We start from the raw sequence: 15,935 nt of genomic DNA, 5'->3' as shown, positions 1-15,935 counted from the left end.
GGCGCTGACATCACACCAGCTAGCAGTCGACACAGCGGAAATATAACACATAATTAACACATCTAGGTACATTATGTACTCAAATAAAATAAATTGAATCCATAAAATAATAAATCCTTCATTAACTGTAATGTCTAGACTCTAGAGTTCTTTTATAATGAGAGTTGAGACGTTGACCCCAACAACAATTAAAATAATTACATATTATGTAACGATTTGATAGCGCTAAAAATAGAAAAACAAAACTCTTACGAGAAGTAAAACTATATACCTATATTATATTATATACAAATATTAAACGAATTCGATACTTAATTTTATAATGTATTATATTATTTTATAATATAATTTATGATATCTGAAATATAAAATATTATTACAACTAGTTTGTCACTGAGAAATAAGGAAAAGCTGTTAACTTGAATTTATTTGAAGCAAAGCGTCACTGGATTATGCATCGAGGTAGGCGATGTTTGGATTCTGTGTCTCAACTCTATTCTCAATTATTATCTTAGCGTATGCTCGATTACACTACCTCTAGCGCTTGAAAGTGGATCTAACCGCTGGCGCACAGAGAAACAAAGCACAGGAAAATTCGCTCAGTGTCCATTCTTTATAATCCTTATTCGCTGGTATCACCACAGTCTAGTATATCCAGTCACGAAGCTCAATAAGTAATAAATATGCATCCATAGATAGTTGCTAACCACTAGGATCGCTACTATTGCCTCATTACAGACAATGCGAAATAGTACCTGCACAGTCTATTGTTCCTAGCAACCTCAAAACTCAAGCTTCCTGACTGTATATACTAGACTGTGGTATCACTGTAATATTGTCGAATTAATCTTGTACCTGATTCCAATTGCCTGCGTATTTTCGCAACTGATTCGCGATTGTTTCTGGTTAGTACGGGAATATTTAGAAGACAGTGACAGCTCATTCTCTCTGAAAATAAAACTTGAGCCATCTGAACATTCCAAGTTCCAGTTACAACTAGACCTCGGATTTTAGGTTAAATGCCATTTTTTTATGTAGGCCCTAGTCACAAAGTAAAACTAGTTAAACATTTTCACATTTTAAACACAATATAAACGTTTAAAAGCGGTTTTATGGTACCTAAAAATACTTATTTTGCCCATTGAGGTCTATTTTTAAGGTTTTACGGCCTAAAATTGACTATTTCTATTTGTTACATATATATATATATATTTTTTTTTTTTTAAATTTTGTGTAGCAATGAAAGAGAAAGTTTTGACTGTCATGGGGTAAGTATAGTTCAAATATTTTGGTTGTAGAAATGAAGAAATTTCTGAAAGTTGCCTGGTTTTGTTAAGCACTTGAGCAGAGAGTAGGCATATGATGAATCAAAAGGATGTAGTTCTCCCTAAAGAAATCAGTACGGCAAATGTTGGTAGATTTAAATATACATCCATTGTTTCGTTATCACTGAGAAATTTTTTTTTTCACTTATAAAATGTTTCTGTCTAAGAAAGAGCAAAGTTTGACAATAGAAAATTAGAGAAAAACGTTGTTATGTATTGCAATGCTAATTATAATGAATGATGTGTTAATTGTAAATTCATTGGTAAATTAGTTCTGTAATATGAACACTTATTTATTAGCAGCCTTAGACCAATGAGGCCGATGAATTCATTAAAAATTACGTATCGGTGTTCATAATTTATTTAAGATTTAACAAAAATAAAGTTTCTAACCGCAATATTTCTTTTTTACTCTTTCCATTACTGTATATCGTAATACTTAGCACTATCACCTTTAATTTTTACTTTTTAACTTCGCTCCAAAATAGGAAAGTTTAGGATAACAGAAAGGGTCTGGAACTGAACGGGTTACATCAGCTTCCTGTCTAGGCGGATGACGTCATTACAGTATGTTAGGAGAAAATCCACAGACTGTTAGGGAAAACACGGAAATTTTACTTGAAGTAAAGCGATAGGTTTGAAGGTAAATCCCAAAAAGACAAAGTATATGACTATGTCTCGTGACCAGAATATTGTACGTAATGGAGACATGAAAATTGGAGATTTAACCTTCGAAGAGGTGGAAAAAATTCAAATATCTTGGTGCAACAATAAGAAATATAAATAAGACTCGGGAGGAAATTAAACGCAGAATAAATATGGGAAATGCCTGTTATTATTGAATTGAGAAACTTTTGTCATCTAGTCTGTTCTCAAAAATATCTTAAAATTACAATTTATAAAACAGTTATATTACCGGTTGTTCTGTATGTTTGTGAAACTTAGGCTCTCAATTTCAGAGAGGAATAGAGATTAAAGATGTTTGAGAATAAGTTTCTTAGGAAAATATCTAGGGCTAAGAGAGATTTCGTATTCCCCACAAAAAGAAATTCATAGTGGTTAGGTCGGGCGATCGAACTGGCCATGATACTGCTAGCACAATGCAAACTTATCTTTCTTATCAATCTACATGAAAACAACGCGAGCAACCAGCTCTTCTGTCGTATTTATCGGGGTCTCGTAAACCAGATTTCATATTCTCCACACAAAGAAATCCATAGGCGTTAGGTCGGGCGATAGAACTGGCCATGATACTGCTAGCACAATGCAAAATTACCTTTCTTATCAATCGACTTCATCCGTCTTACAACGTGCTGCAGGCAAAACAGTAAAAAGGAAAACTGTCTGGTACGTAATCTAACGGAAGCCAAGCGACCTACCCTTTCAGGACACATACTGGCAAAATGGTGCAACTCCCAGATTTTGTCACATTAAAATATGATGTAAGAGTATTGGAACGGAGAAAAATTCTCTCCGGCGCCGGGATTTGAACCCGGGTTTTCAGCTCTACGTGCTGATGCTTTATCCACTAAGCCGCACCGGATACCACCCCGGCGTCGGACAGAATCGTCTCAGATTAAGCTCCAACTCTTGGGTTCCCTCTAGTGGCCGCCCTCTGCACTACGTCATAGATGTCTATGAACGTAGGACCGAAGTCCACACATGTGCTGAGGTGCCTCGTTATGAGTGACTAGCTGGCCGGGATCCGACGGAATAAGGGCCGTCTTAAATCACGAAGTGATTTTACGCATATCATATATATATTATTTTAATGTACCGCAGTACATATGATATTTCCATGCAGATATTCTGCGTCATCATACGATGTAAGAGTAATGGAACGGAGAAAAATTCTATCCGGCGCCGGGATTTGAACCCGGGTTTTCAGCTCTACGTGCTGATGCATTATCCACTAAGCCACATCGGATACCACCGGATGCATGGAAATATCATATGTACTTCGGTACATTAAAATAATATATATGATATGCGTAAAATCACATCGTGATTTAAGACGGCGCTTATTCCGTCGGATCCCGGCCAACTAGTCACTCATAACGAGTGCACCTCAGCACATGTGTGGACTTCGGTCCTATGTTCATAGACATCTATGACGTAGTGCAGAGGGCGGCCACTAGAGGGAACCCAAGAGTTGGAGCATAATCTGAGACGATTCTGCCCGACGCCGGGGTGGTATCCGGTGTGGCTTAGTGGATAAAGCACCAGCACGTAGAGCTGAAAACCCGGGTTCAAATCCCGGCACCGGAGAGAATTTTTCTCCGTTCCATTACTCTTACATCGTATGATGACGCAGAGTATCTGCATGGAAATATCATATGTACTTCGGTACATTAAAATAATATATACATTAAAATATGTTTGCTTTACCACCTCTATCATCCCTGAAACTTTGTAAACGAACTTTTTGACACCCTGTATAATCACAATACTTTTCCCTCGTGCTTCGTAAGTTCGGATACAGCACCATCGGCTCCATTGTTGTTTCGGTGGTTATTTTCCTACTCTCTACTCACTTCCATCGAGGTGGCAGGTTTGACATATCTGATACAGCGGATATAATGCATGATCTATCGAATATTTGGAAACCGAGTTGACACTTTTGTAGTTTCTTCGCTGCCCGAAGTCCGGGAGAGAGGAAATTTTATCCACAGCATTGCTCTACCTCATGTCACTGCGACGTTTTCTCCATTCCAAATTTACTGTGCCGTAGCTCAGACAGGCCGAGTGGTCTGACGTCTTCTGTGTCAGAATACGAGAACACTTGACACTCGGGCTCGTCCCTAATTCAGTTAGCCGAAGCTTATTAACAAGAGTTCCAGCACATCCTGCAAGATAAAGCGGCTGTGAGGCAGGTGTGCTCTGATTTCACACTATACCAGTGCTTCATTATCGCCACGTATCCTCTCATATTATCGCTATTGTTCCCAGCTTCAAATCACTGAACATCTATACGAATTTCATGTGGGGTAACTGACAACTATTTCCTTCTACTATGCCCGGTTGCATAAAGCTCGAAATATTTATTTCATAGCTATCTGTTCTATAACTTTATAAAATACATATGTCTGTGATAATGACGCCACCCCAAGGCCAAGATAGCGGAACAAGCATAGTTTCAGATGGCAACAGAGTTGGAGAAATGCAGAAGGGGAGAGAGAGGAATGCTGAACCGACGAAAGAAGAGACTGGTGAACGAGGAAGCGAAATAAGTGCGGGGAATAGAAGGGGAAGTATTGAGTGTGTAAAGCGTGCCAGGAGTGCGAAAAGAGGGGGCAATAGTGGAGAAAAACCTGTCTATAATCTGAGGAAATGGTGCATCAGTGGGATGAAATAATAGTAGGTTCAGCTAGGTAATGGATAAAACGAAATGAACTGTTGTACTTTTTTTCTCAGTGTTAAATAGTATTATAAATAAAGTGAAAGCAATGTTGCTAGGATACGAGCGCTAATGTGTTGTGTGAGAAGAGTTAAGACAGTGAATATAATAATAGTTCAAGTTTTTAGTGAAATAGTCAACAAGGGTTAGGTCTTGTATATTAAATAAATTATGTGTATTGTTATTTAAAGTATTAAGTTAGTTATGAAGGTAGGAATGATTTTTAAGGGAACTGAGAATAAGAGAAGGGAAGTAGAATAGTAGTGGATAAAGTAAAAGGACGGTCACGTGAAAGTGAAGGGACATGAAAGACATAGCAAGAACAGGCTTCAAGTGTCAAAATACGTCTTGTTTAAAGTTGTAAATAGTGCAAGTAAGGGAATGCTGGCCCGAATACAGAAATGAGAAGGGCCAGCAGGACCGAAGATTTTAAGAAATATATATCATATCATATCATATCATATCATATCATATCATATCATATCATATCTTATACATCATATGTCTGTGCCCGTTTCTGAAAGCAAATCTATCTATCCAATAGCTATATATTAGGTATATTCGATATTGAGCTTTAAATTTGGTCGCTAGATGGAATTTGTTATTTGGAGTTATTGAAGGGTAGATTTGAAGCAAGTAAAGCGATCGGTTTGGAAGTAAATCCCGAAAAGACAAAGTGTATGATTATGTCTCGTGACGGGAATATTGTACGAAATGGAAATATAAATATTGGAGATTTATCCTTCGAAGAGGTGGAAAAATTCAAATATCTTGGAGCAACAGTAACAAATATAAATGACACTCGGGAGGAAATTAAACGCAGAATAAATATGGGAAATGCCTGTTATTATTCTGTCGAGAAGCTCTTATCATCCAGTCTGCTGTCCAAAATTCTGAAAGTTAGAATTTATAAAACAGTTATATTACCGGTTCTTCTATATGGCTGTGAAACTTGGACTCTCACTCTGAGAGAGGAACATAGGTTAAGGGTGTTTGAGAATAAGGTGCTTAGGAAAATATTTGGGGCTAAGCGGGATGAAGTTACAGGAGAATGGAGAAAGTTACACAACACAGAACTGCACGCATTGTATTCTTCACCTGACATAATTAGGAACTTGAAATCCAGACGTTTGAGATGGGCAGGGCATGTAGCACGTATGGGCGGTTCTAGAAATGCATATAGAGTGTTAGTTGGGAGACCGGAGGGAAAAAGACCTTTAGGGAGGCCGAGACGTAGATGGGAGGATAATATTAAAATGGATTTGAGGGAGGTGGGGTATGATGATAGAGACTGGCTTAATCTTGCACAGGATAGGGACCGATGGCGGGCTTATGTGAGGGCGGCAATGAACCTTCGGGTTCCTTAAAAGCCATTTGTAAGTAAGTAAGTAAGTAAGATTTGAAATATAAATTATTTTACACCTTGATTACACAACTTTTAAAACTGTATCACTTCGGAATAAGTATGATAAGACTTTCTTGTGTTAAATTCTAACGTACCTTGTTTACATGTTTCGACCTATTTATGGGTCATCTTCAGAACTGGTCGTTGTTGATCTTGGCGCCTCTTGTTCTTTTTCCTGTGAGGGTGCGTTCGTGTGTATAGTGTAGAGTCAAAGAGTGTGTGTGTTTTGAAATTGAGTTGTGTGTTGAGAATTTCGTTGGGGTGTGTTTTCGTGTGATTGTACACTTCATATTGTTCTAGTGTGTTTAGTTTCTGGCTTTTTGGTTGGATTTGTAGTATTTCCATGTCTGTGTTAATGTCTCTGTGGGTGTGGTTAGCATTTGTGATGTGTTCTGCATATGTGGAGGTGTTTTGTAATTTTGTTATGACTGTGATGTGTTCTTTGTAACGTGTTTGAAATGATCTGCCTGTCTGTCCAATGTAGAAGTTGTTGCAGGTGTTACATTTGAGTTTGTATACGCCTGTGTGGTTGTATTTGTTTGTTTGTGTTGTTTGTTTGTTGAGAAGTTTTTGTAGAGTGTTATTTGTTCTGTATGCGATGTTGTAATTTAATTTCTTGAATGAGGTTGCAATTTTGTGTGTGTTTTGTTTTCGTATGTTAGTGTGATGTATTTTTTGTGTTCTTGTGTTTGTGTTGTATGTTTTTGTGATTATGTTTTGTCTTACGTATTATGTTGTCTATTATGTTAGGGTTGTATCCGTTTTCTTGTGCTATGTATTTGATTGTGTTTAGCTCTTCGTTATAATCCTGTTGGTTCATAGGTATGTTGAGTAGTCTGTGTACCATTGTTCGGAATGCAGCTTGTTTGTGTTGTGTTGGGTCGTTGGATGTGTTGTGTATGTGTGTTGTTGTTGTGGGTTTTCTGTATACTTTGAATGTGTGTTTGTTGTCGACTTTTGTTACTGTCATGTCTAGATAATTTATGGATTTGTTGTTTTCAATTTCTAATGTGTAGTGTAGCTTTGGGTGTATTTTGTTTATGTGTTGATGTAGGTTTTGGATCTGTCTTTTGTTTCCTTTGTATAGTATTAGTTTGTCATCTACGTATCTATGCCAATATATGATGTTGTCTGCGTGTTTGTTGTTGGTTTTGTTTAGTATGTATGTCTGTTCTATGTGATGCAAGAATATTTATGTTAGTAATTATTAAAATAAATTATTTCTTTTTTGTAGTTTTTACTTTCTTGTTGTAAATATTATGCGGAATAAGCTCTTTAATATATTTTATAATTTCAATATATTTTTAATTCGTGTTGATTTCAAAGTAACTATACACCGCAGAGACTGCATGGTACAATCCTAAATCTACTCATCCTAATTCAGAAGCAACATTCTGAATCGTTCTGCCTTCACGTCCTGTTTCCACTGAAGACTGACGTGACATATAACCAATACAAACGTAGCAGTGAACGAATGAATTATAGAGGACTATTTCGTTTATATGACGTCATTCCATTTTCGACCAATGAAGTGTAATGAAATGTTGAATTCCAACCAATCACAGTCACACTTTGCGATAATTTTTGCAGCTACATTTATCGCTATCAATTTATCGCATGGTCGTTCTTTTGTTTAGTCGTTGTCGCCAACTGTTTACCCGTAAATTGATCATGAATACATTAACCCTAGCAATACCAAGCTATTTTGATGACCTGTAGTACCAAGGGGGGGATATTTTGTGACCACTATAAAAATGTTGAATTTTGAGCATTTTTTAAATATTTGTAATCGGCAAATAGCATGTACTACTATAAAAGATAAAAATTTAAATATCATTGTATATTTTCGAACAATTTACTTCAACAAAACAGTCTGAAAATATTACGTATTATTATTTTCACCCTCGTTGTTACATATTGAACAAACCACCGTTTCCTTGTTATAGGCTACTTATACCAAACTTACAATCTGCAAATACTGTGTACTATACGGATACATAAAGCAAAAAACGTTTAAATGTTGTCGTATATTTTTCAGCAAGTACTTGAATGCAACAGTCCAGAAAATATCATAGAACTGGAAAATATTATTCGTCACTTTCTTCACATTAGTTCTCACACAGTGAACAGGACACAAGTTTTCTTGCTTTGTTTACCACACTTACAATCAGCGAATAGTATGTACTATTATGAGAGAAAAAAATTGGAATGTCATTGTATTTGTTCCAACAAATACTTTAGTGTAACAGTCACAAAATAAATTGTAAAATGCTACACATCACTTTCTTCACACCCGTCCTCACATATTGAACAGACCACAGTTTTCTTGCTATGTTTACCACATGTGTACCTTTTACAAACACTGCAAATGATTGTTGTCTTGCTCACTTTGTTGTACTTTTCTATTTTTGATCGGCAGTCTCTAGTACACAAATGGCATCGACCCTTACTACCATAAACTTCTTTTGCTCCACTTGTCTGCTTGATTTTCCTTTTCAGAATTCCTTCCATTGCCGAAATCACACACTTCTGCAGTCCTGTAACATTTCTTGCCCGTTCTTCAATATACTGAGTTATAAGCTTCAATCCCAATTCTTGTAGATAAAGTCGCCGCTGATTTGGTTTCTTCTTATTCCAGTCTGGAAAGTTCAGTATAAATGTGGTGTAGCCATTTAGAGCTGCTATATCAAGAAGTGTGTAGAAAATAGACACTGGCCATCTTCTGGTAGCTCTTTTTGTTGAATATTTGCGTACCATTTGATCCACTGTGTCGACACCGCCTTTAGTGTCATTGTAGTATAGATTTATTACTGTTTTCTTCTTTGGATCAGATGGTGCACCAATTGCATCATCATAATGTTGAGTGGATAATATAAGAAGGTTCCGCTTAGGTTTTTCAAGAGGGATGTATGAAACAATTGTAATTGGAACACTTCCAGTATCAGGATCACTGAAAGCAAATTTACTGGAATATAATTCTCTTCCAGAAACTTCTTTGAGTTCTTGAGGAATGTGTTTCCTATTTGCCTGCAAAGTTTCAACAAGAGTTAGCTTGTGATTGTTCCATAGATCCTCAGCCAAGTCAACAGATGTGTAGTACCTGTCTGTGGTTACATTGCGCCCGGAGTTATTTATAGGATGAACCAAACGTTTTACGACAGCTGTAGCTGAATTTGTTTGTTGCGCTGCGTTCTTATTCTTCCCTGCATATGGTTCCATACTGATAACATATCTTGACTTTGAATCTGTAAGCATACGTATAAGTATGCCATACTTCTCAGGTTTATCCTTCATGAAAACTTTGAAGGGACATATTCCACGGAATAATGTAAGAATTTCATCTACAACAGTGTGCATTCCAGCAGAATAACATTTTGGTAAAACTGAGTTCATATTGTTCAATACTTCACGCATTGCGGCAAATTTATCAAACTCCCTGCGTTCATTTCGTGTGTTTTTGTCATCAAATCTTATTATTTTAGTTAGCTGCTGGAATCTAGTTCGGCTCATAGTAGCAGTATAAACAAATCTTCCAGAAATATTGGACCAAAGATCTGTAACTGCTGTTTTGCTATCACTTTCTTTGCCCATAAAGATAAGAAGCCCTATATAAGCAAGGAATTCAAGTCTACTTGTTCCTGGTACTTTCTGCCTAATCGCTTCTTCATTAGAATACTTTATAATGCTGTCTACAATTTCCGGAGTAAAGAACTTTTCAAACGACTCTATTATTGTGGCCACTTTACCTTCACTTCGTAGTCCTTCGCGTTCTTTCACAATATTCTGTGCAGCTCGTCTTGATATTCGAGGTGGTTTGGAAACGTAAACTCTTCCAGTATTAGTAACATATTTATCACTGATTTCAATTTCAGATAAGTTGTCAGGGTCATCTTCAGAACTGGATTCCACTTCATCCCCGTCCACTTTGTCACGCATGATACACTGGTCTTCAGGTTCACTCACTACTTCACCATCATCATCATTTTCAATTTCAGTTTCGGAATCTGTAGATTCTTCCAATAACTCTTCTGTGGTCTTTCGACTCATTGCTAGTAGACTGAACAACAAATGTAATTGTCGGAAACAAGTAGGATACATAAATATCACACCACTTCATCAGACCAATCAGGTGTAACAGAAATAGAAAGACCAAATATGCCCATTGTAGGGACAGTAGGAGCGTAACAAAAAAAAAGAATAAATATGTCCATTGTTGGTGCATTACATGTGTAGTAACACAAAAGCACAAAAATTATATAGGCCATGAGTCCTGCATCATTCTTGAAATAGTTGAAATAACGTGAAACCTTGTATTATGGGTTACACCATTTACTAAGGGGGGGATATTTTTTGTCCACCTTGACATATAGTCGTGTTTTGGTAAAACTATCAGTGAAAACTATTAAACAATAACACAGTAAGATAGAAAGATTCATAACCGACAATAAATAGTATTTTCGTATTTTTAATACATCAGTTAGATATTGAAAATATAAATTTTGGATAAGGTGGACACAAAGTACCCCCCCGTTGGTATTGCTAGGGTTAAGATGCAACTACACGGTTAAACTTTTCTTTCAACTTTAAAGCAATGAATGCAAGATTGATATTTAATATTAATTAATATATTTACGCAGTGAAGAACACGTTCAAAACGGCGCACCATGTAGACACAAAATCTTTATGCATCTTAATTGAACGTACCTTTTAAACTTGATTCTATTCTTCCCAGATTGCACGCATACGCGATTGGAATATTGAAATGTGTAGATGCAGCTTTAGTTCCATTACTCACTACAGCGAGAATGCGTTTGTCGAGCTATAAAAAATGCTTTAGTGTAGCACTCATTGTAAGTAACGGTCGAAACAAGGCACAGCTGACATTGGTCCTGCTTCCACAGGTAGGCCTAACGTAACCTATAAAATTGTAGCCTATAACATTTGTATTGAAATTAAACAATTAAGAGACGTTGAAATTTATGTAACATCATCGCATATCAAACTCAAAGACCTTGCATAGTAATAATGTCTTTGATCAAACTGCCTTTCGTATGGCGTAATAAAATTCGTGTTTTAATTAGGCCTATCTATACAGAGATGGCTTCACTGTGTAGCAACATGTCTCACTGTGAATACATAAGCATTGGTATATAGCTGTCCCCACTGTTACTGTTAAATTAAATTATGATTTCAGCAGTTAATGAAAATGTATTTATGTTATAATAATAAGAGAAAAGTGCAGTATATGTAATTAACAATGTTAAACCTGTATTTCGCTTTTCGCAATTGACATTACGGAATAATAACATCGAATTTCTTTATTGCAATAATCGATATTCATCTACGAATATTTCAACTTCACAATGTCTGAATAGGTTAAGTATTCGTTAATATACAATTATTAACATTTTATGATCGAATTTTAGGGATATATTATTTAAATTTTTATTTTATTCACGAAATAGTCCTAATAAATGTCACTCGAGGTCTGAGATTGCCCAGATAAATCCACTCGCTTCGCTCGTGGATTTATCGGCACATCTCAGACCTCTCGTGACATTACTACAGACTATTTCGTTTATATGACGTCATTCCATTTTCAACCAATGAAGTGTAATGAAATTTTGAATTCCAACCAATCACAGTCACACTTTGCGATAATTTTAGCAGCTACATTTATCGCTATCAATTTATCGCATGGTCGTTCTTTTGTTTAGTCGTTGTCGCCAACTGTTTACCCGTAAATTGATCATGAATACATTAAGATGCAACTACACGGTTAAACTTTTCTTTCAACTTTAAAGCAATGAATGCAAGATTGATATTTAATATTAATTAATATATTTACGCAGTGAAGACGACATTCAAAACGGCGCACCATGTAGACACAAAATCTTCATGCATTTTAATTGAACGTACCTTTTAAACTTGATTCTTTCAATATTCCTCCCAGATTGCACGCGTACGCGATTGGAATATTGAACTGTGTAGATGCAGCTTTAGTTCCGTTACACACTACAGCGAGAATGTGTTTGTCGAGCTATAAAAATGCTTTCGTGTAGCACTGTTTGTAACGGTCGAAATAAGGCACAGCTGACATTGGTCTACTCCCACAGGTAACTTAACCTATAATTGTAGCCTATAAAATTTGTATTTTCTGAATGAAATGAAAAAATTAATAGAAAGTCAGATGTTCAAATTATTGTAACATCATCGCATATCATACCCAAAGACCTTGCGTAGTAATAGTAAGGTCTTTGATCGAACTGCCTTCCATATTGCGTAATAACATTCGTATTTTAATTAGGTCTATCTATACAGAGACGGCTTCACTGTGTAGCAACATGTCTCGCTGTGAATACATAAGCATTGGTATATAGCTGTCCCCACTGTTACTGTTAAATTAAATTATGATTTCAGCAGATAATGAGAATGTATTTATATTATATTAATAAGAGAAAAGTGCAGTACATGTAATTAACTTTGTTAAACCTATATTTCGCTTTTCGCAATTGGCATTACTGAATAATAACATCGAATTTCTTTATTGCAGTAATCGATATTCATCTACGAGTATTTCAACTTCACAGTGTCTGAATAGGTTAAGTATTCGTTAATATACCATTATTAACATTTTGTGATCGAATTTTAGGGATATATAATTTACAGTTTTATTTTATTCACGAAATAGTCCTAATAAATGTCACTCGAGGTCTGAGATTACTACAGATAAACTGGAAGTAACACAGTCAACATATTTAACTTGAAATTGAATAACATCTTTCAAACTAAATAAAATAATATTCCTTTGCAAGAGAAATCAGATGTAGGATAAGATATTAGTAGAATGATTACAAATAAAACGGTTATTGAACCGATCATTAGAATGTGCTCAACAAACAAACTGTATTTCCAAGCCAAACTAGAAAATCAATTAAATGATTAAATTATTTAAATTAATGAATAAACCAATACGAACACTACGCCATCTATTTGAAATTCCAAACAACACATTGCTGCAGAGCTGTAATCCCTACTCTTCATACAAATAGAGGAATTCGTTCAGGATTTATATGAATTGGTTTTGCATCGATTGTTGTTGAAATAAAATTAACTGTGGAGAGAACAGAACGTAGGATGAAGTTTTCGGGATCTGGATGCCTTTGGATAAAGAGAATCCCAAAGACATGTCGGAAACCACGCAAGAAGCTTTTGCTTAAGAAAATGAAGAAACATTTTGCGAGGTTTGTAATTAATCCTACGTGCCATAAATGTGCAAAAATTAACATTTATTAGCTGTCCATCACCACGGAAAGCGATGAAAGAACAACAAAATATAACTAATTGATTAAATGGCGATCTTACTCGTGTTAGTTATGTAAGATATTTTTACACAACATAGAACAAACATACATACTCAACAATGAACACAAAAAATATGCAGACAACATAATATACTGGCACAGATACGTAGACGACATACTCATACTATACAAAGGAAACAAATGACAAATACACAAACTACACCAATACATAAATAAAATACACCCAAATCTCCAATACACACTGGAACTTGAAAACAACAACTCCATAAATTTCCTAGACATCACCATAACAAAAGTTGACAACAAACACACCTTCAAATATACAGAAAACCAACCACCACCACCACACACATACACAACACATATAATCACCCCACACAACACAAACATGCTGCATTCAGGACAATGGTACACAGATTACTCAACATACCCATGAGCCAACAACACTACAATGAAGAAGTGAACACAATAAAATACATAGTACAAGAAAATGGTTACAACCCAAACATAATAGGCAACATCATAAGGAAGACAAAACAAAAACTCAACAAACACAGAAACACACAAAACACAACACAAACACAAGAACACAAGAAATACATCACACTAACATACGAAAACAAAAACACACACAAGATCGCATTCTCATTCAGAAAACAGAAATACAACATAGCATTCAGAACAGAAAACACACTACAAAGACATCTCAACACACAAACAACACAAACAAATAAATACAACCACACAGGCGTATACAAACTCACATGCAATAGTTGCGACAGTGTCTACATTGGACAGACAGGCAGATCATTCCAAACTCAATACAAAGAACACATTAAAGCAATAACCAGAGGACACAATACATCTACATATGCCGAACACATAACTAATGCTAACCACACATACAATAACATAAATACAGACATGGAAATCCTACACATACAACCCAAAAACCAATAACTCAACACACTAGAACAATATGAAATATAGAGATATACTAAAACGCACCCCAGTCAAATTCTCAACACACAGATCAATTTCAGAACACACACACTATTTGACACAACTCTTCATCACACGAACGCACCCACACAACAGACAGCGAAGTTGAGATAGCGCCGAGATCTAGTAGACTCTGAGGATGGTGTCGAATAGCACCCGAACAGCTGTAAGCCACAGATGCTTACACAATTAACACGAGTGAGATCGCCATTTAATCAATTATTTATATTCAAGTGTTAAAAGTAGTGTACGAAAGATTCAACATGAACAAAATATAATCTAATGTACCCGATACAGGGAACTAGTAACTGGAAATGGATGTTAATCCTATCATGTGGGTGGTGGTGGTGGTGGTGGTGGTGGTGGTGGTGGTGGTGGTGGTGGTTGTGGTGGTGGTGGTGGTAACAGCAGCAGCAATAGTGGCAGTAATAGGACAGTGAAATGTTATAATGTACGTCAGTGTAATGAATTAATCAGTATTACGGAAATACTTTCTGTCCCCTTTCTTTCTCATAATTTAACAATTTAACGAATTGTTTCGCAAAAAAGAGACAGTATAATGAAATTCTTTCTTAACGAAAATATTTTAAATAGAGGGAACAATAATTCATTCGCAAGTAGGGGCATATTTTTTGTTTTAAAACTTTAACTGTGTAGTGGCCACGTGGTCATTAATTATCTCTAGTAACTGCATGAGTGCTGTTTCATCTTACTGATAATTTCACGAGCCAGAAGGGCGAGTGATTATTCAACGAATAAAATTAAATAATTTGCAAAACTGAATTACTTACGTAAATGATGATAATTATTACAAAACAAAGCAATAAGACGTTATTATGTTTCGTTGTATTGAAGTTCAAAAGCAAAGTGCTATCTATCACGATCAGGCTTCGAGACTTCGGACCCAATAGAGCAGTTCAGTGGGAAATCCGCATAACGGCGTACTGAGTATAGTGGTAAAGCGTACAGTGGGTGGGGGTACTGTAGAATGAATGCCAACAACTACGCAAAGGAAAACGCTCTGGATTTGAAGGTTCTGACGAATAATTTGGTTTTCATACAAACTGTGTCTGAAACTATTACACGGTTAAAGAAGTCAGAGCAAGAGATGCCGGAAGCCCTCAAATTAATTTAGAAAATGATGCAGAGAATTAATGAGACATCAAGTACACCGGTTACTGAATGTGTAAAACAGAAGTGGAAATCAATTTTATGTAAAAATAACGGATATGGAACATTGTGTAACATAAACACCAAATTAGTGGACATAGAGTCACCCGAGAATAAAGGACTGTCTCTTAGAGACTGCAATGATGATAGGTTTTTTCGTTTTGCTCCTACCACGTCATGCGAAGTAGAGCGCAGCTTTCTACAGTACAAACTTTGGCAGATAACCGAAACAGATTTACGTTTGAGACAATGAAAATGTATCTTGTAGTAGGTACATTGCAATTAGGTACTGTAACTGCACTTCCAAAAGA

The sequence above is a fragment of the Periplaneta americana genome, chromosome 10 (assembly GCF_040183065.1).
Source record: "Periplaneta americana isolate PAMFEO1 chromosome 10, P.americana_PAMFEO1_priV1, whole genome shotgun sequence".
In the NCBI taxonomy this organism is placed as follows: domain Eukaryota; kingdom Metazoa; phylum Arthropoda; class Insecta; order Blattodea; family Blattidae; genus Periplaneta; species Periplaneta americana.
The sequence above is the reverse complement of the archived record's forward strand: the minus strand, read 5'-3'. Positions refer to the sequence as shown.